The following is a 24,059-nucleotide window of genomic DNA, read 5'->3' as shown; positions in this document are numbered from 1 at the left end:
TTTTTTTCTATTAAAACCACTGGTTCCTAGAGGAACATTCACAAAGGTTCTGAAAGGCAGGGACAGTGTGGCTGGAACCCAGTCTGCTAAATCTGGTCACCAAGACTCCCTCCCGTTCATAAGAGTAGTGCTCTCTTCCCCCAGGCTGGGCTCTGCATTTCCGGAACCTTGGTCTCAGCTCTCTCAGAGCCTCAGAAGTGTTGAAACTCTGTAGAATTCAGGGGAAGTCTGGGCTGGGTCAGAGCCTGTGTATTTATCCCTCTGGGAGTTTCCAGCTTTGTGTGGGCTCAATGTCAACAATTTTTATCCGAGAAACTCTAGAGCTGGTCAAGGGCCAAAGTTCTCTTTACCCAGCCCAGGTTATTGGCAAGAAAACTCAAAGCTTACGTTTTTATGAAAGAAAGAGATTTGATTGTCAGGAGAGGAGAAGGCCAACGTTTGTCTGATGCCAGGTATGTGCAGGCGTTTTACATTCGTCCTCTTGCTTGGCTCTCATCCTGGAGGCTGGGGGTGGGGGCACGATATCCATTTTGGACAAGGGAGAACTGAGCTGGCCAGGTCACCCAGGGAATAGCAAAACTGGGAGATGGTTCTCTTTCCAAAGCTAATGATCTTTTCACTGCCTATGATTCCTTTCTACTTTATCAGCCAACAGACAATAGCACGTAGTGGTCTAAGAGTATAAACAAACTGGGTTTATGATGACAGTTAGCTATGTGACTTTAAGTTACTTCATCTCTCTGAAGCGCAGTTTCCTCATGTGTAAAATGAAGCTGATAATACTAGTGCTTTCTTCATATGGCTCTTCTAAGTTTAAAATAGATTAATATAGGAGGAATATTTAGACTATGGTCTGTAGGATAATGTCAACCATTTTAATTTTTTAACTTGACTGAAGAAATGCACTGCTGTTTTCCCAGGTATGTAGTGTACCCTAGGGGAAGGAAGAACTCTCATACAGTAAGCGAGTCTCTGTGCTGGGAGGGTACTTTGGATTCATTAACCCATTGTGCCTCCCCAGGAATCCTATGAGTGAGGGATTTTACAGATAAGGAAATTGAGGACTAGAGAAGTTAAGCCACATGACAAATGCTGCACGGCTACAGAGCATTAGAGCTGGAACTCAACCCCTGGCCCCAGCACTCCGCTTTCTCCTTTATCACTCTATCCATGCCTCTGGATGGAAGTGGTATAGTCCAGCAAGAGAGCATGCGTGTGTCCATGTGACCAGGGGCCTACTGGGAAAAGAGGGGTGGTCATTTGCCTGGTGTGGCCCCACTTCACAAAAGTATTATTTCCTGACAGGGCCTCTGCATGTTTATTGCCGTTAATACTTGAAACGTTCAAAGCACAAAGGAAACTGGCCATTCAGGAGACTCCTGTAATGATTTGAAGTTTGAAGACCCTGGTCTGTGTTTGCTTGTCTGCCTACTATGTGTCAGACACGGAGACTATGAAATTCAACGGAGAAGTGATAGAATTGATTTAAAAATGCAATGAATGCATAGTCATAAACCATGGTAAGTTGCATGAAATAAAGTTCCAGAGTGTTAAAAGCAATAGATGACATGGGGGTCTGACCTGATCTAGCTGGGACTCAAGAGATAGCATATGGAGATCTAGGAAGAGAAGTTCACCAGGTAAAGAAGGAGAGGATAAATGTTACAGAGAGTAAGAGCAGCATATGCAAAGGCCCTGAGTGGCAAAGGAACAGGGACTCTGAGGAAATGAAAGATTCCCATGTGTCCAGAGGGCAGAAATATAGGGAAAAAGAGACTCAGGATGACGTTGTAAAGCTAGGAAGGGGTCAGAGTTAGAAAATCTCAGTGAGCACATAGAATTAGTTTGCTCTAAGAGAATGGGAAGGAATTCAGTTAAAAGGAATTAAGATTCTGGGGGGAACTTCCCTGGCGGTCCAGTAGCTAAAACTCTATTCCATGTTCCCAATGCAGGGGGCCCAAGTTCAATCCCTGGTCAGGGAACTAAAAAGAGTTTTCATGCCACAACTAAAGATCCCGTGTGCTGCAAATAAGACCCAGCACAGCCAAAAAATAAATAAATAGTTTTTTTTTTTTAAGAATTAAAATTTTTGATAGATTGTAAAAATGTATCTGTTGAGGATACGGTTTATATAAGAGTACCCATCAAGTTGTGAAGAGATGACAAAGCCTTCTGCTTACCTGCCAGCTTTGAAAGGTAATGAGCGGCCATGGGAATACTGTGCTGGAGATACTGTGGGTGTATCTGAATCCAGGGGGAATAAGTATTGCTGGTCACTAATGATGGAGGCCTGGGGTAGCCTAGAGCTGGCTGCTCTGACTGAGGCTATATAAAGCACAGTACACACTCCAGTGTTCTTGCCTGGAGAATCCCAGGGACAGGGGAGTCTGGTGAGCTGCTGTCTATGGGGTTGCACAGGGTCAGCCACGACTGAAGTGACTTAGCAGCAGCAGCATAAAGCACAGTGGCTCAGACTGACACAGGTTTGAATCACACCTCTGCCACTTGCTGTCTGTCAGAATGTTGGCAGCTTACTTAATAACTCAGAAGCTCTGCTTCCCAAGTTGTAAAATAAACAAAGCAGCACTCACCTGCAAGAGATTTTGTGAGGATTATAGGAATTAAAATGTTAAACAATCCGGCTCAAGATGGACTCCATAATAATAAGCTTCCTTAGTATATAAAGGAAATTGCAGAGTATAATCATGGAATAATAAAAGTTGAAATTACCTTAGAGTGAGAAAGAAGGAAAAAAATAGAAAGGCCAATTTATTTCATCCTTTCACAACAGATTTTTGACCTGTTTTCTGCGTACTGTGAAAACTCTTGGCACAGGGAACTGACAACCAACACGTAGGCTGTGCTGAATCAGGCTTCTAGGATACAGAAGAAAGTTTTGGAGAATATAAGTTGGCTTCAAGTATAATGCTGTGCAACAGATCTTCATAGAAAAAACCAAGTAGGCAGTTTGGTTCGTGTTCATTTACTGGGTTTGATAAATGGGATGTATCCAAGGCACCAAAATCTTAGACACTGAAGCAAATGTTGTGTGTGTGCACCCAGAAGGCCAGCAAGCATGAAGTAGACAGGAGACTGTTGGATAACTTAAATACACTGAGAAAGAGGTTTGCGATGCTGAAGAATTAAAAGGGGATTAGTGAAGACGATTTCTTCAGAGAAAGCTGTTAGTAAGCTGTCAATGCCTGCCACCCCCTTGGAAATAAGCAAGGACTAGAAAAAGAGCATATAGTTTAACTTCTTGCCTTTCAAATACATAAGTGTCATATCCCACAGAGTTGAGAAAAGTTGCAATTCTGATGAGGGAGCCATGTTTCTATGACCTTTGACAAGTATGAAGTAAGGTTCCAGAAGACTAGAAATAAGCAAAGTTTCTAATTTTCCAAAGTTGAATTTCAGAAATGGTAAGACTATGCCTCTGATTTGGGCAAAAGCCTAGAGTATATTTCTAAACATTTAGGCATGAAAATGATCATCACTAGACGCCAGCACTTGTCTGAGAGGATTACTGGAGTAGCCTGGCCAGGAGCATGCTAAAAAAATGTATTCTGATTTTAGAGGGAGATTTGACAATTAGCTTCATTAGAGATGTCAGTGCAGTGATAAACCAGGGTCATAGCTGATAACCACTTTACTCACATACCTTCATGGCTTATTGGTCTAGAGGAGTAACCTTGGACTCACAACATAGGACTGTGGTTCTCAGTCCTGGCTGATGGTTAGAATAAACTGGGGAAGTTTTAAAACACGTCAATACCTGGCTCTACGCCCAGAGACTCGGAGTTTGCTTGTCTGTCATTGCCATGAGTTATTTGCATGTATCAACAATTCTCTAGCATTTTAATGTACAAAGGTTTAGCTCTGCTTCCTTAGTGTTGTCTTCTCGGTCATAGGATTCACAATATATTTTTTAAAAACAGAGTGAATGAAGACAGAGAAGCCAACTGTATTATAGTTCAGAGTTTTTATTTGCTTATTTTAAACTTACTTCTATCACTTCCTATGTTTAAAGTGATGGAATTAAGTTTAAAATAAGCAAATAAAGACTCTCAACAAGCTAGAAAATTAAGCAAGAGAAGAGACCCTAACAAAATGAAATGTTATAGAAATAGCATGCAAATAAAATGAGTCAACACATGTAAAGAGCTTAGAGCAGAATCAGGCACATAATAAGTGCACCGCTTAGTACCGCTGCAACATCCAACCCTCTTATCCTATGAGGTCAGTGCTATCTCCTTGTTAGAAAAACTGAGGCCCAAAGAACATGCCATCCTTCACCAAGGTCATGAGGTAAGTGGCAAAGTGAGTGGGAGTGAAACTCAATCCTGACTGACTCCAGTGCCCAAGCTCTTGTTTACTATCCTAGGCATTAGGGTTCAATTTGATTTTAGGGCTGAAAGAGGTGTTTTCACTTTATATCACTTTATATATTTTAGATACCCACAGAGGTTAATTTTGCCCAAGGGCACATAGAGAGTAGGAAAGTGAGGACTTGGAAATAAGTTTAATTTAAACACACACACAAATGATGGGAGAAAAAAAAAATGAAGGGAGAAAGGGAAAAAGGAAAGGAAGGCAGGCAGGAAGGCAATTCCTGTGTTGAGGGGCCTTGCCAGAGCAAAAGAAATCTGGGAAGGTTCTGGCTTATCCCACAGAAATGGAATGCATTAGTAGAGAGTTCTGGTTCTGATTAGGGAAAGCCCAAGGAAGCTTCTGGGAAGTGAAAGTCATTCAGTCGAGTCTGATTCTTTGCGACCGCATGGACTATAGTCCATGGAATTCTCCAGCCAGACTACTAGAGTGGATAGCCTTTCCCTTCTCCAGGGGATCTTTCCAACCCTGGGGTCGAACGTAGGTCTCCAGTATTGCAGACAGATTCTTTACCAGCTGAGCCACAAGGGAAGTCCAAGAATACTGGAGTGGGTAGCCTATCCCTTCTCCAGCAGATCTTCCAGACCCAGGAATCAAACTGGGGTCGTATGCATCGCAAGCAGATTCTTTACCAACTGAGCTATCAGGGAAGCCCGAAGCTTCTAGGAAATGTTCACAAAGAGGTCCTTTGATGTGCTCACAGACAATACTGGATTTTTTCTGAACTGAAAAGTTCAATTAAACAGGTGAGTGCTCATTTCAAGGAGAGTGGTAAGGGGTAGGAGTTGAAGTTTATGTTCATTAGCAGAGCAAAATTCCAGCCCAGAGTTACAGAGATGGATATTGCAAATATTTTATAGCAAAACACCAAACCTTTGACAAGGAGCTAGTTCAGAAGAACTATGTAATATGAAGGTGTCTAGTGCTTGCCTCCACTTGTTAAGGACTTTAGGCCCCAGAGAGTACACCCCAGGGGTTAGGAGTCCCTTGAGGGGATCCCACATCTACTCAAGAATGAGGGTACTTTGGGGGAGAGGATTACCATGTTGCTTCTACTCCATTTTTCTTCTTCTCTTTCAGTCTCTTTCCATGAGACTTCCATTCCATGTGATGGAGTTGCTTCATTCACTAGTGAGTATGTAGATTAAATGAGATGACACGTAGCAGGCACTCAACTAATTAAAGTTAGTTATAATAACAGCATCAATAATGGAGAAAACAACTTTTCTGTATCTTTCTACTGCTTTAAACTACAAGGCCACAGAAATTAGGAGAGACCTGTAGAAGCTAGTTTGGAATACTGGAAGGAAAGATAATTCTTTCCTATTGATGATGGTGATTCAGTCCGCAAATGCAGGAGGACAACCCAGTCAGGATGCAATAATGATTCCAGACATGAGTCACTATAGTAACAAGGTCTCTTAAACAGACTCCTGGTGGACACTTGATCAGGAAGTCAGATTCCTCCAGCCTGCCCATCTCAGCTCCAACCACCTTGGAGAATGAGGTTAAAGATAGCGATGCTTTAGAGGGTGTGTGCTGAGGGTCAGGGCCTGAGCTAAGTGCTCTAGACATTTTGTGACCTCACTTAGGTCTCACAGCAGTCTGTGAAGCCAGAACTCTTATTATCACCCCTATTAGACAGAGGGGATAAACAGTCTATGGAATTAAAGAAACTGCCCAAGGAAGAATCAGTTTTCTGATCCCAAGATATGCCCTTAACTCCTTTGACACCTTGGAAATCTCTGGCAGATACAGTGTACCCAGACCTCTTCCTCCTCCCCTCACTGGCTCAAACCCAAGACCATCCCTACATCTTGGCCCCCTCCAGTTCCAGCCAGGGTGTTTTCGCTCTTATGTGAGTCGTTATGAAGGACCAGTTTAGCTTTCTGCCCCTACATCTTTGCTTCTGAACCAGATGCAGGACTCATATGACTCTGAGCCTCGGGTCCCCAGGGAGAGGGTGTGCAAACACCAGCTGCCACTGCAGCTCCTTCTGCACACCCAGTGTTGGAGGGGCCCAGATGCATGCTCTGAGGAGCTATGCACCCTGGTCCCTTTTGGGTGCAGAAGTGACATCTGGGGGTCATCCTGCCTTGATCAAGGTGCCTACTTCTCGGCATGAAAAGGCAGAGTCCCTCTCAGCATTCCTAGCACATGCATGCTTGCCTTGTTGCTTCAGTCATGTCTAACTCTTTGCAACTCCATGGACTGTTGCCCACCAGGCTCCTCTGTACATGGGATTCTACAGGCAAGAATACTGGAATATGTTGTTGTGCCCTACTCCAGGGGATCTTCCCTACCCAGGGATCAAACCCAACCGAGTCTCTTACAGGTCCTGCATTGGCAGGCAGGTTCTTTACCACTAGTGCCATCTGGGAAGCCCTGTTCCTAGCACAGATAGGCCTAATGCTGGGGGGAAAACTATCAGCAAGAGGTGGTGCAGCCGGATGGTACTTGTTCTCCCATCTCAGCTGATTTTCCTAATTTCCTTTCTCCAGGATGGAGGCAGCATCCACCAAAGTCAGCTCCTCCCACTGGCAAGAAACTCAGCAGAACCTGCACATGCCCTTTGAAGAAGAAACCTTGATCAGTCCCCCAGGTGTGAGGTGAGATTTCCCCTCCAGTTTTCCATGTAGGCCTTTGAAAAACTTTGTCTAATTGAGTTTCCCTGTTCGTGTCTCAAACTCCCCAATCCTGCATCATGTATTTAAGAGGAGGTCTTCCACTCCTCTGAATCTTCACGGCCTTCCAGAAAATATGTGTCTTGATCCCATGTCATTTTAAAATTTCCATGGAGAATCCCTAGAGTCTGTATTAAGGATTTCAGAGGAAGATAACTTTGATCTTTTAAAGTTGGGAACTAATCCAACAGTTCTGTAATCACTAAAGTGGGCTCAAATGCATACAGAGGCCAGATGGAGCCCTGGAGTCCATAAATGCCATCTTACACTGAGGGTCCAAGAGAGTTGGCCTGCCTGAGTCAAGATCAATTTTACTGAAAGATCAAGAGCATTCTATTCTCTCCTCGAGTCTGGTGACTTTGCCCATGTTATAGCAAGCTGTGGATAGTGTCTCAGGTTTTCTTGGTAGAGGAATCATACAGCCTCTGCAGATCATTTCTCTAATTCCTTGAAGTTCTGTTTTTCTTGAGCCCAGGCTAATAGCTGACCCACTTCTGTCAGGAAATTGCTTGATCGTGGGCGTCTGCAAACAGTGAGATGAGGCTACGTGACCATTGCTCAGAGCCTCCATCCCCCTTCTCGTTCCTGCTGCCACCAGATGGTCCTGAGATAATGCCACGTCTTTCCTGCAAGAAACAACATTCCTGATCCATTCTGCCAATCCCCACTGATCGTCTTGGGAATGCGATTCCTCAGCCTCTCCCCTCTTGTCATCGTTTCCCCTGTCTTATCTTCAGAGGGCTGGGGGACCTGAGCTGGTCTCTTTCCAAGGAGAATCAATCATCTCATGTCAGGCGCTCAGGGGGCTCACGTAGCTGATATAAACGTGCAGTCTGGGAGTTCCGGCTTGCCCATGGGGCCTTACAATGTGTGTGTGACTACGCTATAGTTCTCAAAATTATTTATGATACCAATCTTACTCCTTCTATCTTGAGATTCATGTTCTTTAGTCAAACAAATCAAACAAGTGGAGTTCTTGCCTCTCACAATTCCCCTGGGAGACTAAAAACAAGATGATGTTAGCTCATAAACCTGGCTTCCAGCCAAGCTTTGATCTCTGATCCCAGCCCTTCCCTTGGTCCACAGCATGATTCTAGCCACAGTTAGACAACATCTCTTTCTAGCTCTGCTGATGACAGAAGAAGCAAGGAGTGGAGATTATTGAATCAATAGTTACTGTTCCTGGATATTAATTAGTAAGAGGGAGAATAAGACCTCAGAGATGAGATCATTGTTAGCTGGAAGAAAAAGCTGGCAGAAATAGATGGCACTATTATCCTATATCATTCATCTTTTGAAGTGTGAAACTGATGGCTGACATGCAAAGGCCCGAGGGTTTCAAACCCAGAAACTATGGAAGATCCTTTGAATGCATGGCTTGACATAGGCGAATTTGGGCACTTGTAGCTTTCATATTTGAGGTTTCAGTGATTTTCACGCTACCCTCCAAAGGCCATATTATACCACTGTTTAAAATTTTTGCCAAGGCACAAATTCGGATTACACTATGAAAAGCAAGTCATCTAGCAAATGAATGAGCTTAGCTTGATGGCCTAGCATCAGATTCTCTATGGTGTTTTATCTCCACTTACCACATGATTTCACTACATTTTCCCAAAACTCCTGTTGGGCAGATATTATTACCCTTCTTTCATAGATGAATGTATAGGAGATTGTGGGCTGTGGTAATACTTGTGAAGATGAGGATTTGAGAAAATTTCAGAAAGTATCTCATTTGCATGTCAAGAATCTGCTGGGCTAATTTTCTTCTTCTCTACTTGAAACAATCCAGCCAAAAGAAAAGACATAAGTGCAATCATTTGGAGAATGTCTTATAACTCAAGCATCAACTGAGGCTTCTGTAGACTATAAAATCTCATTCGATCTGCTACAACCTTCCATTCTGCCATCCACAAGAGCTTCCTCCCAGAGTTATCTGCCAGCCCTCTGTGCCTTAGGCTCATATGATCAGCTTCCCTGAAGACAAGTTCTACCTTTATTACTTTGGGAATATCCCCTGGCCAACCCTTTCAAAGGTTTCTGTAAAAATCTAAATGTTTTAGGGTTTTGTAGACTTCACAGAATTTTTGGGGGGGGAGGGGCAGGGGATAGTAAAGAAGAGATACATGAGGAAGCACACAGCAGGCCACCATTTCACTCACCCTCCCTCCTTTCCCCTTTTTTATATGCTCATTCTCCAAGCCCTCTGAGAGCTACAAGTCATTCTCTCTCTTACACAATCCTTGGTCCTTCTCTCTAAAACGGCACTAGCCAACTCTTAGACCTCAAGAGGCTAGACTGCCCTCAAAAGAGGCTATCAAAGTGTTTTCCTGTGAAAATGTTCTTGTATCTGCTGTTGAAAAAATAAAACTTTCTCTCTTTGGTGATTTAACCATGAGAATGGTCCTAAAATGGAGCAAATTGCCCCCAGGAAATAGGGAGATTGATTTCTCCAAGCCAAATCCATGAGAACCATTTAGGGAGACACTGAAGAAAGATTTAGATGGACGATTATGCCAAGTTACCTTTAAGATCCTTCCAACCCAGAGATCCTTTACTGGAAAAGCTCTGAGCACTTCCAAACTCTGACAACAGGGATTTGAGTCCATGCTCATCTCTCACCATCTGCAGGAAGGTGGGTACAGCATTAAATCCCCTCCACTACTCATTCCCCACAACCGGAAAATATTGGTGATAATTAATAAATGACAAGAGGTTTCTCAGGTATTTAGCACAATGCTGCTACGTAGTCATAGCATCATAAAAGAGGGCTGCTGGTATTATTCGTATTTCACTGTCACTACTGTTTTGTTTGGTTGGGTTATCCAAGTCAAGGAGGGAGTAGAATTTAATGAAAACTCAGTTAAGAGTAAAAAGAAAGAAACTCGAGTACCACATTTGCTACTTATAACCTGAGTGGTGTTAAACAGATCACATGGCTGATCTGGGCCACAGTGTCTTCTTTGAAACTGTAGCGGGGTGATCAGGATCCTCCTTGACTACTTTGGACAGTTGTCATGAGAGTGACAGGAGGAAATTCAGGTAACTGTTTCCCGAAAACTTTAATTACCGTAAAAATTGGTCCAAATGACAGAGTTTGTCCCATGTGCCTTAGACGTCTGCTCCAGAGTTTCTGAATTCTTTTTTCCCTGATGCGTGTGTGGGACCCACCAAGGCATGCCAGCTAATTCATGGTCTTTGAGAAATAACCCCCAAATCTTCCCTCAATCCCTCCTCCCTGACTCCCTTGAAAAGCTTACTGTTCAGTGGTCCCCACTCTTTGCTGGTTCAATAACTTATTAATGACTTTGCAAGCTACCATTCTCTAAGAACATATTTGCATTTTCAATAGGAGTCTTCTAGAGATATGATCTCATAAGCCAACAGGAGGTTAAAGATGGTGGAATTATTTTAGAGAAGATGGATCTACTGGGTAAGTACTGAAAAAAAAAAACAGTCTACTTCATCTCAGTTCATTTCAGTTCAGTCACTCAGTTGTGTCTGACTCTGCGACCCCAAGAATCTCAGCACGCCAGGCCTCCCTGTCCATCACCAACTCCCGGAGTTACTCAGACTCACATCCATCGAGTCAGTGATGCCATCCCGAGAGGTAAGTCAATTTCACTCTGTTTTGCGTCCTACTGGAACTTCCATCCAAAGGCTCTGTTGACCAGCTGTGAGATCCACAGACACTCATATCCTTGGAACAGCTTTCATTTTATACCAACCTACCTCTTCTTTATGGACAGAAGCAGAGGCATGGCCAGATGACCTTGAGACTTCCCTTCCAATTCTTGGAATTTAATATCAAAGAGATCACAAGCAAAGTAACTACAAGTCTTTCTCATTTCTTCAACAACAAACATTCACTAACTCCTACAGTAAACCAGGCACATTGCCAGAGTCCGAGCATGCAAAGCTGAATAAATGCAAACATAACCTTAACCAGGATGCCAACCTTTTGACGTGAAACTAAAGGAAAGGACCACTAATTTCTAATATTTGAAAGAAAAAAAGGAACAATAACTTTTTACATGCAGTTTCTTATTTGTTCTTCAAATAACTCCATAATCAAATAAATGATCTTTCCATTCAACATAGGAGGCATCTGAGGCTTGGAGGACTTGAGGAATTTGTCTAATGTCAAAAAAATCATTCAACAGCAGAGCTGGAATTTGAGAGGGCAGGTATAATAAGCGAGTCACTCCTCCTTAGTCTCCGCCATTCATCTTTGGGATTCTGGGCCTGTGTAAATCATGTAAATCACACTGGATCAAACCAGTGTGAACCAAATAAAAGTACATATTATATGATCAACTCACCCTAGTCCATCTCATATATCAGAGGCCCTCTGTTCTCTCTCTCTGTTAGCCCCTTGCTCTCTCTGCACTGTAAGCTAGGCTGACGCAAATGCAAAGTGTGGCTTTGCATGCTCAAAATACTCAGTACAGACCTTGAGGGGGGTGTTACCTGCTTGAATCATTATCTTCCTCTTTATCAAAAGAGTCCTAATTTCACAGTACCTTTTAGAACTAAAATGGGGGAGTCGTAAATAAAACCAGAAGTCTAGTATTAGAACAGTCTTGAAGCTCCTGGGCCTCTTAGCTAGAGACAATAACTTAGAGGACTTTTAGCTCCTCATTCAGGTCCAGAGAGGACTGTAGCTATCTGCAGTTTCCATGACAACCAGTTTCTATAAGTAGATCTGCCCCAAGCACAGTAGAAGCTGGTAATCAGTTCCTAATAAATGTTCACAAATGGCTGATTGATGACTGGAAATATATCTGTCATCTCCAGTGTACAGCTTACTCACTCCCAACAATGAGTTCATAAGCACTTCTTCTACATTAGAGGGAAATTTACCCTAGTGTCCATGGACACTAACAGAAGCAGATTTAAATAAACTTTGCCTGTGTTGTTATTATTCAACTTTCTTAAAATAGTCTTTCACTAGAATTTCTTTAGCCCAACCAATAATTCCATATCAAAAAACAGCATATCTTTGGCTCTTCCTCCCCAACTCCACCTGCTACTGCAGTAGTTCCAGTTTCGTCAGGCTCCTCTCTGTTCATTCTGGGAGTCCCCAGGATGTTGCCCATCTCACACAGTGCTCACTTTCCTGTTTTCCTGTTGAGGCTTGTAGCACTGCTGTCTTCTGCCATGACCAATGCCAAGGACTCCATACTACGATTTTGTTTCTGGAGCACGGTGATCTCTCCCTTCCAGAAGTGAGCTGACATTGGCTTGGACAATAGTCCTTCACAGGGACACGGGAGGCCCACAGCCCTGGTCCTGTATGCTTGGGACTGTGTCCTAGGACAACTACAGCTTAGACTGTCAGGCTGCAGCCCTTGCTCTTGCATTCGCTGTGGCAGCATGCGGTTGTTACACTAGTAACACACTAGTTGTTACTCTTTGGATTTGACCAAAGAGGTGATGCTAAGTGTGCAGGCCACATTTGGGTCTCTTTCATTCCTGCTATACGTACTTAAGCTAATGCTACTTCTCATTTGTAGAGTGATTGGAGGAAGGAGAACTGAGCCTATTTACTCCTTCTCCTTGTAAAAGGAATTCGGAGCCTTTTTCCAAATTGGGAGCCTGTTTCCGAAGTGGGAGACAGTCCCTTGGTGGACTTGAGGAACATAGTTTCTCTACCAGATGTTGAGACAACACATCTGACAAGTGAGTTTATAAGGGCAATGGAACAGATTATTTGAAAGGAAGGGTCTTTCAGATGCCACATGTGTTTGTTATTCCCTGCCTTGGTCCATATAGCAGTTGATGCAGCTGTTAGGGATATTTAAAAAGAGTAAAGGAAATTTAAACAAGAAGCACATAAAAAAAAAAAAGACAGGAACTTCCCTGGCCATCCAGTGGTTAAGATTTTGCATTTCCACTGCATGGGCCAAGGGTTCGATCCCTGGTCAGGGATCAAAATCCCACAAGCCTCAAGATCCAGCCAAACTGCAGAATAACTTTGGAATTTCCTCATGGTCCCAGAGTTAGGACTCTCTGCGTTTATTGCCAAGGCCCAGGCTCAGTCCCTGGTCAAGAACTAAGATCCCATAAGCCGTATGGTGTGGCCAAAAGTAAAAAAGACAAACATAATTGGAGCATAAAATGGAGTTGAAATGAGGCTGAAGCAAAAATGTCACTCAAGAGGGTTTAAGCTTCCCAGCATTGATACACAAAAAGAAAACCTAATGTTATGGGATCCCTAGATTTCTCAGGATTTGTTTTAAATTTCTTAAGAAAAGATGGCTATTCTGACACCTGATAGAAATAAATTGCTCTCAAGAGCTCTTGTCAAGTGAGCTGCATGAGTGATTCTAGAAAATGCAGATAAGGAAACCAAGAAAACCACTCAATGGGCAAATGGCGATTGTAAGCACACAAATTACAGCGCCTGACAATGGAAGATGAAAGGAGCCCCAGCCAGAGACGGTAGGCTCCGCCCTCTTCTCCCCACCCGCTGCTGGCCACTACCTTTCATGTTCTTCCCTTCCCATCTGGCACTCCTCTTTCTACCCCCCTCCCCCCACCTATTTTTGATCAGTGGCTCTATCCCTCTACTAATATCCCTCGCCTTCAGTAAAATTGCTTCCTCTTCTTGTCCTAAAGTTCAGGAAGGATGTTGCAAGTTATGTGCCTTAAGGCTTTGAGTCAGACCTATGTTTCAACTCAATCTCTATCCCTAAATATTTAGCAAGTTTACTGAGTTCTAGCCAGGAGAAGGCAATGGCACCTCCCACTCCAGTACTCTTGCCTGGATAATCCCATGGATGGAGGAGCCTGGTAGGCTGCAGTCCATGGGGTCGCTAAGAGTCGGACATGACTGAGCAACTTCACTTTCACTTTTCACTTTCATGCTTTGGAGAAGGAAATGGCAACCCACTCCAGTATTCTTGCCTGGAGAATCCCAAGGACGGGGGAGCCTGGTGGGCTGCCATCTATGGGGTTGCACAGACTCGGACACGACTGAAGCGACTTAGCAGCAGTAGCAGCAACAGCTAAGGCTATTTCATCTAGTCTTCAGACTTGAAACTTCAGCTGTATACTCATCTCCCATGTTTGTACATCTAGTCCTAACCTCACCCTGAAATCCCAGCTCTTACACCCATCTATCCAATGCCTCTCAACATCACCACTCAGATCCAGGTCAGATCAGATCAGATCAGTCGCTCAGTCGTGTCCGACTCTTTGCGACCCCATGAATCGCAGCACGCCAGGCCTCCCTGTCCATCACCAACTCCCGGAGTTCACTCAGACTCGTGTCCATCGAGTCAGTGATGCCATCCAGCCATCTCATCCTCTGTCGTCCCCTTCTCCTCTTGCCCCCAATCCCTCCCAGCATCAGAGTCTTTTAAATGTCCATATGCAAGTACCATGAAGTCTAAGTCTTTCTTCTGGTGGTCTCCTGCCCAAGTCTTCTATACCTCATGAAATGGTATCTCCATTTACCCAGTTACGCAAGTGAAGTTGCTCAGTCATGTCCGACTCCTTGCAACCCCATGGACTGTAGCCTACCAGGCTCCTCCATCCATGGGATTTTCCAGGCAAGAATACTGGAGTAAGTTGCCATTTCCTTCTCCAGGGGCTCTTCCCAACCCAGGGATCGAACCCAGGTCTCCTGCATTGTAAGCAGATGCTTTACTGTCTGAGCCACCAGTGAAGTTACCACCCAGTTACCCAAGTCATTTCTTTTCCCACTCCCATTTGAATACATTTGGAAACCAATCTGCTTCACCTTCAAAATAGACCCCCAAATTCAGCCATTTCTTTTCATCCCCAATACCCCAGTCCAAGTTCTCTCTCTCCTGTTTAAGTGCTGAAATATCTACATAACCTCCCTATGTCAAATCTTCCTCCAGCCCCCAGCGAACTTCCACATGGCCTCTACCATAATCTAGTTGAAGCTAAAGCATATCATGGCATTCCTTTCAAAACCCCTCAGTGCTAGCAAGCATGCTAAGTCACCTCAGTAGTTGTGTCCAACAACTTTGCCACCCTATCGACTGTAGCTCACCAGGCTCCTCTATTCATGGGATTCTCCAGGCAAGAATACTGGAGTGGGTTGCCATGCCCTTCTCCAGGGGATCTTCCCCACCCAGGGATCGAACCTGAGTCTCTTGTCTCCTGCATTGGCAGGTAGGTTCTTTATCACTAGCACCACCTGGGTAAAACTTAAATTCCATATCAGGGAGTGGTTTCAAGGCTGTCTGTATATGACCTTCCCATCTCTCTGAACTCATTTCTAACCACTTTCCCCTTTATTTGTTACAAGCTAGCCATACTGGTTTTGTTATTCCCAGAACAGGCCAAGTTCACTCCCACCTCAGGGCCTTAGCACTTGTCCTACCGCCTAGAGCACGGTTCACCAGGTTTTCTTAGGAGTCATTCTCTCCTTCATTCTGGTGTATCAAACTCAGTCTTTGTAAAGAGGCCTTCCCTCCTCATCACCCCGCCCCACTACTTTCTATCCCCTCCTTTGCTTTGTTTTTCCTCATAGCGCATATTGCTTTCTGTTATTTTATACACTTCTTTATTTGTTAATTGCCTGTCTCTCTCAGGCAGAATGTAAATCCCATGAGGCAGGGACCTTGCCTGTCTTGTTCCAACAGCACTCTCAGCACCAGGTGACAGTGACTGGCACATTAGATGAATTTAATGCATCATTGTTGAGTAACCATGTGAAGGTACCAGACCCACAATGGAAGTTGGGTGTCTGTTAAATGAGTGAATAAATATCACATGTGCTGGGAATATAACAGGAAACAGGCCTCCTGTATGCTCATGGCACTTAGCAGAAAAGGCAGCCATTAAGTACATAATAACAATAAAATAGCCACTGGTGGCTCAGTGGTAAAAGAATCCACATGCCAATGCAGGAGACACAGGTTTGATCTCTGGGTTGGGAAGATCCCCTGGAAAAGGAAATGGCAACCCACTCCAGTATTCTTGCCTCAAGAATCTCATGGACAGAGGAGCCTGGTGGGCTACAGTCCATGGGGTCACAAAGAGTTGGACATGACGGAGCAACCAACACAACAATAAAATAGCCCCTGGTGGCTCAGTGGTAAAAGAATCCATGTGCCAATGCAGGAGACACAGGTTTGATCCCTGGATTGGGAAGATCTCCTGGAATAGGAAATGGCAACCCACTCCAGTATTCTTACTTGGGAAATTCCATGGACAGAGGAGCCTGGGGGGGCCACAGTCCATGGAGTCCCAAAAGAGTCAGACTTAGTGACTAAACAATAGCAACAAACAATAAAAATACGGAGAGTTCTATGATAGAGGAAGTTCAAGGAGGTAGCAAGATCTGTAATTTAATCTGGTATAGAACTTAACACATTAACGTTATGGTCTTAAGAAACTAACCTGTCCCAGCCCTAGTGTCTACCTATGTGAAATGGGGATACTAAGAGTATCAGTTGTGTGGCAAGGAAGAAAATAAAAATGTTTGTAAAATGTCTAACACTTAATATATGCTCAGTAAGTTACAGCTATTATTGTTGCTATAAGATATTACTATCTGATATACCTCATAGAACCCCTCAGCATCTTTTTTTTTTTTTTAATGGAATACTGTTGCTTTACAATGTTGTGTCAGTTTCTGCTGTACAACACAGTGAATCAGCTGTATGTATACATACATCCCTTCTCTCTTGGACATCCCTCCCACCCACCCCCATGCCACCTATCTAGTGAACCACCTTCCTACATCTGGGAGAGTAGTTTACATTCTGAATTCTGCTCTGCCAAGTTAGAAGCCAGAGTCTCTTTTTAGCCTTCCTTGAAGCTCAAATCACTGCAGATGGTGATTGCAGCCATGAAAGTAAAAGACGCTTACTCCTTGGAAGCAAAGTTATGACCAACCTAGATAGCATATTCAAAAGCAGAGACATTACTTTGCCAACAAAGGTCCGTCTAGTCAAGGCTATGGTTTTTCCAGTAGTCTTGAGTGGATGTGAAAGTTGGACTGTGAAGAAAGCTGAGAGCTGAAGAATAGATGCTTTTGAACTGTGGTGTTGGAGAAGACTCTTGAGAGTCCCTTGGACTGCAAGGAGGTCCAACCAGTCCATTCTGAAGGAGATCAGCCCTGGGATTTCTTTGGAAGGAATGATGCTAAAGCTGAAACTCCAGTACTTTGGCCACCTTATGTGAAGAGTTGACTCATTGGAAAAGACCCTGATGCTGGGAAAGATTGGGGGCAGGAGGAGAAGGGGATGACAGAGGATGAGATGGCTGGATGGCATCACCAACTCGATGAACATGAGTTTGGGTAAACTCCAGGAGTTGGTGATAGACAGGGAGGCCTGGTGTGCTGCGGTTCATGGGGTTGCAAAGAGTTGGACACGATTGAGCAACTGAACTGAACTGAACTGAAGCTCAAATGTCCATACATAAATCTGGGTTTCCCCTAGCAACCTCATGCTCTTTGATTAGGAAGAGAACAATGTGATGATGCAGACCTCCCATGGACTCCGTCTTTTAACAAAAAGGTGGCTGGAGTGTCCAGGCTTGGAGTACAGCTTTGGCTGAGTTCTGGCATTCTTGATCTAACATCATCACTGTAGGCTGTGGTAGTTGTCCCCAGTCATGAAAGGGTATAAACATCTAATCTGTAGGGTGTCTGGGTGTTCTTTCTGGCTGAATAGCACCTCACCCTGATTCTCTGCTCCCTCTGGAGATTTTGTGAGCTCCCTAAGATTCTCAGTAAATTTCTTTTGTACTTAAGCTAGTTAGGGTGGGTTCATGTGGTTGCAGCGTAGGACCCAAGTGCCACATAGATCATCTGAATAATTAAGTGATTGAGGACCCTGTGCTGTGCACACCGTGTTGGTTACTGATCAGGGGCTTGTACAGGCCAAAAGTATTGAGGAAGGGACCCTCAGGTAAAGGGGCATTGTTATCTCAAAGGTAACCTCCTCCATGCAGCCTTTTCCTGATGGCAGCTGAAGAAGAGTCTTCTGCCTCTCACATGGTTGAGGCCACTTATTAGCACTTGTCACAACCACCTGGCCTGAAACATTATAATCTGTCACATTCTTAGCCTCCTTTTCAGTCTGCATTTATTCAGGTTTCACTGAGTACCTATTATGTGCCAAGCATTAAAGGCACATCTCACTCCTAAAAATTTTAGAGTTTCTCCAGATAACTAACCTGCAAGCAACAACTAAAAGGCGCTGTAATGCCAGGTCCATAAGGTGTTAGGTTAACAAAATAATGTAATGTCCAAATGCTTTGAGATCAGACTGACCAAGATACAAATTCTGGCTCTGACACTAGGTGGTGATTTTTGTTAAACTGTTTAATATCTTAAGCATCAATTTCCTCATCTATAAAATAAAGATAATAATGATTAATACATAAGGTGAGTTTCCAAGGTGGCGCAGTGGTAAAAAAATGTGCCTGCCAATTCAGAAGACGCAAGAGATGCAGATTCGATCCCTGTGTCGGGAAAATCCCTTAGAGTAGGAAATGACAACCCATGCCAGTATTCCTGCCTGGAAAATCCCCATGGACAGAGGAGCCTGGTGGGCTACAGTCCATGGAGTCACAAAGAGTCAGACACGACTGAGCGACAGCTCATACACACAATACATAAGCTGGTTGTGAAAAGCGCATAACATAATGTATATGATTCTTTATAATGTTCTATAAATGTTATTACATTAACAACAACAAATACATCTGATGATGCCAGGAAATCCTCCACAGAGAGGAAAGGGCTTGTGTTATTACTTAGAGGAAGCATTCTTAATTCAAGCAGGCAGATACACCTGTTCATTTTGTTTCTTGGTCAACAATTAATCATTTTGAATAAATGGTTTCTTGTAACATCCTGGGATGAGGAGTATCCTGTTTTGGTTCTTGTATTTTGCAAACAGAGAAAAATGTCAGAAGTTAATTAACTCAGTCAAGTGCATACTAGCTTTGTTGTTTAAACAGAGAATGCATTCTGTGGGAAAAGGATGTACAGTAAGTCTGTATCAAATGCCATCTCTGTGCACAGCCTGGGGAGGATACAGAAACGCATAACTACTAGATGCCACTGTGCTCAAGGCAGGTGAGGAGACCGAGATACACAATGTAGGGAGAAATGTTACCATGATCATTTCATTGTGTCGGGCTAGCTAAAGAAATCAAGAGCTCACTGTCAAGAGGGGTGGTCAGAAAAGACATCCTAAAGGAGGTGAGCTTTAAAGTTGTTCTTCCAAAAATGAATAGAATTTAGACAGTGGGTACAAAGCAGTTAAGGGGAGAGTTTAAGGAGGAAAACATGATGTGAGCAAAGCTTTGTTGATGATGACACACAGGCTCATTCAGGAGACTCAGTAGTCAGATTCTCTTAGCACAGAGCATTCCTAGGGAAGACCCACGGAAGACAAGGATGTGGAGACACTTGCTTGATTAAGAAGTTTGGGTTTCATCCTACAGACAACCAATCCCCTTTGTATGGTTCTGATGAGATGTTAGGAATATATGCAGACTCTAGTAATAGGACATGGACGACAAAATAATGGGATCAGGAATTCAAATCAGAAGTCATTGCTATCATCCTGGCATAAAATTGGTTTTGCTGTGGCATTCAAGGGAAGGGATGGATGAGGCAGATAATTTGCCTGAGTAATCACCAGCGCTTGGTGATTGGTTAACTACAGGGAGAGATGAACAATCCACACAACACGAGCAGAAGGGGCCCTCACTCTTGCAGTATTTCTGAAAGTGTTGTCTGCAGACCACTTCTAGCAGAATTACTTGGGTGCTTGTTAAAAAATCAGATTCCTGTGCCTTATTTCAACCTACTGTATCAGAATCATAGGGACCAAGATCCCCATGAGTATTCATTTTAACCCCAAGTGATTTTTCTTTTATGAAATTCAAACATTTTAATCACACTTGTTCACCAAGGTAGAATATTTTACTAAAACTATTTGAAAAATAGAAAGAAAGTGAATGTATAAACCAATTAGTTCCTCTATTTCTTATATAAATGTGTTAAGATGTGTTCATTCTTATTTGTGTTTAATATGATAAATCTGTATTATACTAAACCCATTTTTATACTCAAATCTTCCCAGTCATTCTTAATGCCTGTTGAAAAGATTTAGAGTCATCTGTCTTAGAGATTATTTTACCAACTGATTTTGTTTTGAAGACATGGAAATAAGTTTAAAGAGGTCAAGTGACTTTCCCAAGGTCACACAACTGCCTGTAACTAGGATGATATCTTCTAACTCACAGGTCTGACTTGTTCTGCCCTGCTGTTCAAGATTGATATCTGATGGCTGGGTGTTGCATGGAAGGTACTATTTCCTCACTTGCAAAGTGGAGTGGTGGAGAGGCTAAGACATAATGGATGCAGGTGTGGCTGCCTTCGAATTCCAGCAAGCTGATGCCTACCTGTCCTGGCCGAGGGAACCATCCCTCTAGGAGGCTACTGCTGCTGTCCTGGTCTTCCTGCCATGGCCTGACTCTTGGATTCTGAGCATGTGGGTTCATGGGAATATCCATGAGCATGGTCAGATGACCTTCCTCAGGGTATCCCTGACACATGACCACACAGAGAAGGTTGATCCACACACAGGAGGCTGGTCCGCACAGACTCTTCCGGCTCTGAGATGGAAAGCAGCACAGGGACTTTTCTTGACATTGTTACCTGAGATATAGCAAGATTTGGACTCCAGTTAACTGTCCTCTTTAAAAAGTCATGTTATTGAGAAGAACACTTACTGAGTTTGGAGGGAGAATATATGAGTTAAAGTTCTTTTCTATCAGTGATTTGGGCTAACTTCATTATGATGTGAGCTTCCCAGGTGCAACCAGTGGTAAAGAACCCACCTGTCAATGCAGGAGACACAAGAGAGGCGGGTTCGATCCCTGGGTCAAGAAGATCCCCTGGAGGAATAAATGGCAACCCACTCCAGTACTCTTGCCTGGAGACTCCCATGGACAGAGAAGCCTGGCAAGCTACATTCCATAGGTTTGCAAAGAGTTGGACACAACTGAAGCAACTGAGCACTCACACACGCAATTATGATACATTGTTACTGATATTGTTATTGTGAGAATAAGCTGCGCTAATCCCCCTACTTTATAGGTTAAAAAACAATGATGGAAAAGTAGAATCCCTTGTTCAAAGTTATACAACTTGTTAATTCTCTAAATCTCCATTTCCTCAAAATGAGAAAAAGAATACAAGTCTACCTTCTTCACAAAGCTTCTGGGAGTCTTCTCTAAGAACATATGAGAAAATATTTATATGAAAATACAGCACAGTATTTAATGTGTGTATCAGGGGCTCTTAAGCTTCTTCTTTCACATGAGTAAGTTGGTAGTAGTCATTCTCTCTCTCTCACACACACACACGCACAACAATACGATATGATGCACACACTCGCATAAGGTTCATGTAAAAGGACTTGGAGGACTTCCCTGGTGGTCCAGCGGTTAAGCCTCCAAGCTCCCAATGCAGGGAGCACGGGTTCAATCCCTCGGGGAACTAGGGATGCTGCAACTCAAGATCCCACATGCCACAACCAAAACACAGCACAGTCAAATAAATATATATATATATATATATTTTTAAATAAAAAAGGACTTTGAGAAGAAAGTTATTAACACAGGGTGAAAATGTGTTTATAAGCCCATTTCTGGGCTTCCATTATGGGCTCTAGTGTGCGGTTTCCTGGGGTAACACCTCTTCCATAACTGGTAAGCAGTGTTCTGAGGTTTCCCACATCCTGCATTCTGATAGGCCTTCACTAGCAACACCTCCTCTATCCTGTTCTTTCACTGTCCACCTCCCCTTTTCTGGGGACAGAGTGGGGAATCTAGCACAAGTGAGTCGAGTCAGGTTGCCTAAAACAAGGGGAGTCTTAACAGGTATTTGCACTTGGGGTGCACAGAGAAGGGTCAAAGACTCAAAAGACCAGGGAAGCTTGTGGCTTGGCCATTCTACTTGTAATGGGGTTTTTATATAAATAACTTGCATTCATTCAAGGGAAAATAGCAAAAAACATTTTCCCAGCTTCGAAATAGATAAAAGCAGAAAGGGAGAGGAGAGGGATTTTTTTGTTTAAGTAATAATTTACAACATGAATATCCTAAATATGAGTTATCTAGGAGAAACGAGAACTGTTTAAATTTAAAAAATAAAACGTTTCCGCTCACCATTTGCAAAGTCCACATTATATAATGCAATCAAGCTCTAAGGTCTTACTTCTGTCTCAGCATTTCTCAATCAGATAATCTCAGAGTGCTTGTTAAAGTGCAGATCTGTAGGCTTCAGTCCAAACCAACTGATTTAGAATTACTTGCCAAAATAAGTTAAACAAACTTCTAATGAGCTTCTCCTGCACCCTGGAGTTTGGAAACCACTGCATGTCCCTTCAAGCACTTAAAATTATTTCCATTTTTTTTCTCAGATAAAATGACCTGTTATTTTGACCTCTTGGATTTTTGTAACCTTTGGGTCACAGTGTCTCCTTACAGGTCACCAAGATCTGGTGTTCACCATAAGACTCAGCCAAAGATATTAGAGGGAGTAAAGTGGAAATGTTGCCTCATGTTCTCTGCTATAAATCTTCACCCTCCTCTCTTCCTGCTGCAACTTTCTTCACAAACAGACAGCAGTAAAACACATCCATCTTTTAAATTTCCTTTCTCGTGTATATCAAAGCTTGAGAAACGCTGCCCTCTCTGTGGTAGGTGCTGAACAAGCTAACATCTTTAACTAGTAGGCTAGTTCCATGAGGAATTTGTGGTGAATGAGTCACTGGGAAGAAGGAAGACAGAGAGGGGGAAAAATGACAAGAAATGAAGGATCTACATGGCTGTGGTACCAGGAACCAGAGTTAGCTTCCGGCCCCAGCTCCGTCATTAACATGTGACCTGGGGTGACACGCACCCTTCTCTGAGCCATGGGGTACTCACCTGGAACCAGGAAGAAATCTCCAAGGCAGAACTTTCCCCAAGCTGTGTGCCACATTACAAGGTGCGCTACAGTGGTGTGCCACAAATGGATTCCAAGTATGCTGTGAATTAGTCTCTCAACACTCAAGTGCCTGGTGGGGCTTGGAGTAACGAGCTCTGGAGCCAGGTGCCTCTAACTAAGAGGGGTCTTCTCACCACTCTTCAGGGAGTAGTCTTGGCAGGGTGGTTTAAGGACCACCCTCATAGTCTCCAGAGACGACGACTAGCGCACTGTGCCGTATTTGCCATGTGCTGCTTCACGTGATGCCCTGACTGCAGCCAAGAAGGTGCTCCTCAGCCTGGAAATTTCAACACCTGAATTCAGAATACATCGCTAGCCATCCTAGGTAAAGTCTGAAGACCAGCAGGGAGTTTATTTGCCAGATTCCTAGAGCTTGGAGCTTAGGCCAAGATGCAGCTAGTTTGGGATAGATAGGTGCAGAAATTGGTGGGGCTTACTGGTCTCTTCAGAGACAAATGGTAACCCAGGATTTCTGTCTTCACATATATCAAATTATCTTGTCCACCTGCAGCTGATGGACAAGAAGTCCATTTAGTGGTTTTCATGCTGGCTCCTGGTGAAAATGTGTTCTTAGAGTACATATGCAATATAGAAACTCAACCCTCATTGTTATTTTGAAACACAAGATAGATAAAAGTTCAAATCTGAAATACTTTTGCTTTATTATAAGAAATTATCTGTATAATAAAAGGATAAGCTATTAGGTTCTTTAATTTCAAAAGTTATAAATCTTCTATTGAATGTAAACAATGATTTAAATGTTTGCATCATCTGCTTATATGACTGAAGTTTCTTGCTGGTAGAGACTACTAAAAATTTGAAGTGATCATCATTAAAATATCTTGATCAGCATTGCATAAAACCATTTAAAGTGTAGTATTTTCTGTAAAAAGATATGTCACTGAAAATAAGTTCAAATTTCTCATTTAGAGTTTTGAAATGATTTCATTTAGAATTTTAAAATAAATTTAAATATTTAATAT

At 43.1% G+C, this 24,059-nt stretch overlaps 1 long non-coding RNA gene across 2 annotated transcripts; it reads left to right on the top strand.

The window, feature by feature from the left end:
• Positions 1 to 221: 221 nt before the first annotated feature.
• Positions 222 to 20,958, top strand: LOC113889765. 2 transcript variants are annotated; one of them, XR_003510339.1, is made up of 6 exons: positions 222 to 452; positions 1,306 to 1,520; positions 5,470 to 5,520; positions 6,891 to 6,998; positions 10,426 to 10,506; positions 20,325 to 20,958. It is a non-coding gene; the product is annotated as an uncharacterized LOC113889765 (long non-coding RNA). The 2 variants fall into 2 exon arrangements; XR_003510338.1 differs by lacking the exon at positions 5,470 to 5,520.
• The last annotated feature ends 3,101 nt before the right edge of the window (positions 20,959 to 24,059 follow it).

Source organism: Bos indicus x Bos taurus, chromosome 3, assembly GCF_003369695.1.
Source record: "Bos indicus x Bos taurus breed Angus x Brahman F1 hybrid chromosome 3, Bos_hybrid_MaternalHap_v2.0, whole genome shotgun sequence".
Lineage (NCBI taxonomy): Eukaryota > Metazoa > Chordata > Mammalia > Artiodactyla > Bovidae > Bos > Bos indicus x Bos taurus.
Note: the sequence above shows the minus strand (reverse complement) of the source record. Positions and strands in the feature narration are given on the sequence as shown.